Source organism: Plectrocnemia conspersa, unplaced genomic scaffold, assembly GCF_051122295.1.
Source record: "Plectrocnemia conspersa isolate PC_06_02 unplaced genomic scaffold, ASM5112229v1 ptg000001l, whole genome shotgun sequence".
Classification (NCBI taxonomy): domain Eukaryota; kingdom Metazoa; phylum Arthropoda; class Insecta; order Trichoptera; family Polycentropodidae; genus Plectrocnemia; species Plectrocnemia conspersa.
In genome coordinates, this window is record NW_028277165.1 from 289,359 (window position 1) to 293,275 (window position 3,917).

The 3,917-nt window shown below is 31.2% G+C and overlaps 1 protein-coding gene across 1 annotated transcript in view; it reads right to left on the bottom strand.

Annotated features, from left to right (window-relative positions):
* agt (O-6-alkylguanine-DNA alkyltransferase) overlaps positions 1-3,917 on the bottom strand; it is a 595,014-nt gene that overhangs the window by 81,235 nt on the left and 509,862 nt on the right. The gene's annotated exons all lie outside the window — the stretch shown is intronic.

A 3,917-nucleotide genomic window follows, 5' to 3' on the forward strand; every position in this document is an offset into this window, starting at 1 on the left:
AGCGGGCGCCGCCCCTTTAATCCGGGACACAAAAGCCACGCTACCGGGATTAACGGAACAATTCTTCAGAAAGCGCTGCGGGCGGTTTCAATTTTAAATTACCCTCTATTCTACGAAATAAACTATTACTGCAAACGAAGCGACCTACTGAAATATATTTTTAAATATAAATAATATATCAAATCAAAAGAATCGTTTATTTTACTTATTATAAAAAACGAGTGTTTATTTGAAAATCGAATTCAATAAAGTATCATTTGTTTTCATTTTAATATTCGTAAACAAATAAAAATAATATTTTTTTAAATATATCTCTAAATAAAATAATATATAATCTTGCGGCAGTGTTGCCAATTAAAAAAAACATAATTCTTTTTATGTAAATTTATAAACAATTTTTTTTTGGGTTAATTACCGAGTGGTGTGGCTTTTACAGAACAGTTGGATGTTGGAAGAGCAAATATATAATTGTATACATAAAAATGCAGGTGTAAGAAAAAGTATCTGGCGGTGATATTAAATGAAGAATCGTTGAGCTTTGTAATTATGAAAACCAAATAGCTCTGGACCTTAGTTCGTCTGTTAGCTGAGTCGTGAGAGAGCATCGAATAGTTTTCATTTGGGGGGACAGGGGGGGAATTTATCCAAAAAAAATGCATGTCATTTAATATATATATTTCTACTATTGAAATTATATGCTGCTCTAAAACGCCTTGGAAACTCAATTTGACAGTTGCGAAACGTACATTTTCTGTTCAAACCCAAACCTATCCTAATAAAAGTTCTAAAACTAATTTTAGTTTTAGAACTTTTATTGGGTTAAATCAAAAATACAAACTAAGCCAACTCATCTCTCAGAAGAAAATAAGCGAAAAATTAAATTAAATGAATTCAATTTAATCAAAATGTTTTTAAATATGATAGCTATCTTCACTGATATGAAAGTATTGGTTAAAGTTTATTCAAACCGAACTTTGGTCAATAGAAGGGCGCAAAAACAATTATTACTTCTCAGAAGTCAAAAATTCACGTCAAAAGTAATAAAATTGTGATTTAGATTGACAATTTTAGTATTCTTAAATAAATATTATTTTTCTATTATGAAATATAAAATAATAATAATAATAATACAAACATTCTCATTGCTTATGATGCTAATTAAAAATTGAGTAATTATACCTGATGAGAGATAGACTAAATGCGACGGAATTGATTTGAAACAATTGCCGTTATGGACCGAATCGCAACCGTCACGTTTGCCGACGGCGTTATTAAAACTTATATTTTTACGCTCTTCGTATGATACTTTTATTTTATTTACTGACCTATGACCTAATCGATTTTATAATGAACCGTATTGAAAGCAGTACATGACATAACTAAGTAAGTTTCTCTATTTTAGATTTTTTAACATACATAAGTATATATCGGCCATTAATATTCAGTCAAATAATGTTTTGTAGTGTAAGTAGTTTTTTTTTAGTTATATATTCATTAATATTAATATGCATTTTATATATTACTTGCTTGCACAAATATTATTAAATATCATATTACAATTTGTAAGATTAGTCTTAAAATATCCGTACTTTCATTTTATGTTACATTTTTCATATATAACCTTTTTAATAACTATATTTATTAAGAGCTTGTTTATGTGACTTCATAAATACTTTTATAAAATTCTATAGCTATTATGAGTTGCTTTGTATATCGATAGATTTAAATGGATACTTAGCATCTTGTAAACTTTGACGATGGAATGCTTTTATGAAGTTTACAGTGAAAACTATGGCACGAAACATTACATGTTTCGTGTCTAATATCTAAGGAATTATGCAGTGACTGTGTTTCTTTCTTGGGTCACAATTCAAAGAATACAATTTAATTGATCAGTATCAGAATTGGAAGTATCCTAATCGAGTACTAAGCTGTAAAATTCATAAACTTCATAAATAAAAAATGTATGAAAAAAATAATATTTATGACTATATTCATCCGCGAGACTAGGAAAATCAAGGAAAACCCAATCTGTAATGATCGATCGGAAGTACAATAACTACTAATTCTGATCCCTCTTACATAATATAAATTGATATGGGATACGAACCCATGACTTTCAGGTATTAATCACGATTTATACTGTTCGTCTATCTTGCTTATATTAAACTTGAGCGTTTTATTTTATAAAAATGGCTATTAATGAGTAAAATATACAAAATGCATTTGCGTGGCCAAATGCATTTGATAAAAAAAATCACCATAAAATACTGCAAAATTTTTATTTCTAAAAAGGAAACCAACCTCTGCGTACAACGACTCAATTGTTATAAAAAAATTGTTTTAAATTTAATTCACATCTATAATTATATGCATTATTATTGTAAATATGCAGTGGCGTAGCTATGGGGACGGGCCGCCCCGGGCGGCACTTGCTTGGGGGCGGCATATTCGCGATGGGATCGTTCTTAACCTTGAATGCACTAAAACATATATAAATCCACGAATAACAAGAGCTTAATAATAACCAATTTAATATTTTAAGAAATGCTGATTTTATGACCCTAAAAAAATATATGGGGGGTGCGCCAATTTTAAGGATCGCCCTGGGTGGCATATACCTTAGCTACGCCACTGTAAAATAAATAAAGTCCATCAGTCAATAATAATGTTAAAAATTAAAAATTGCAATGCCATGTGCAAATGTCATGTCGCTACTGTTCATAGTCTGGGAGTTGTTTTTGTGACGGTGCACGCATTTATGCTACAATTACGTTAAGCTTTTAATAAATCACAATCCTAAATATGGTAGCATAATCTGTGCAATAATGATATATATGTGTACTTATATGTTTTTACCGCAGTTCTGCATCGTCGTATCGAAGATCGAGTTGAACTCTTGGAGATTAAGCTGAACTGTCCTTATTATGGAGCGATGTGGTTGTTCTGTGATCAATTCTGGTGGAAGTTTTCTGGCTAGATGTACCCTTGAAGAATGGAGCCAAGCGCTTTGTTTAACACTAATATAGAAATTAGAGACGTTGTTATTCATTGGAATATTCGATTAAAAGTTGTTGCGTTGTTTTTTTTTTTTTGTCAAGTAAGGTCCAACGGTTTTTAGTGCAAATGTTTCTGAAATAATAAAATACATTAGTGTAAATATGCACAGCTATTTTTTACAAAGATGAAAACTTTTAATAAGTTTGAGGAGCAAATTAGAGCGCCTTAAAGAGTCGTAATGGCGTCCCTTATTCTTTACCATCGCGGCCAGAAGCTTGTCAAACACAATAATATTTTCGGCGATAGCTAAAAATAAATTAATAGAAAATAATTGTGAATCGTTAATAGGACAATTTAAATAGTCTTAATTACAAAATATTTGTAAATTAAAAACAAAATAACAAATTATTTTAAGATTATTATAATTAAACATAATATAAATTCTTATAAAAAAATATGTTTTTTTTTTATTAAAAAAAACTAGCATAGTATGCGTTGCGATAAAAAATGTTATATTTATATTATGAATAGAAAAATGTGTTTTACTGGGGTGGGATTTTCCCCTATGTTTTCCCCCTCTCCCGTGAGACTTCGCCTGGATATAAACATACATACGGCGATTAAGAAACATCAGTCGAATAAATCGTTTCTATAACGAGCTATGAGATAATAATAGGTGTCAAAATTTTCCAATCCCTAAACAAACGCAAAACGAAAGAATGGTGGATCTTACGAGGTATCCGCAGCGAATGGTCGGAATTTGCGTAACGATCCGGCAACGACAAGACTCCGGACAAATCCTGGCGGATTAGGGCTCCTCTGGGGCTTGTTAGGGTCCAATCAGCGCAGATTAGGGCCGCGTGCGGAACCAGACACCCGTCTCCAAGCGACCCCCGTTGTTTGATCGAAGCGTCGAC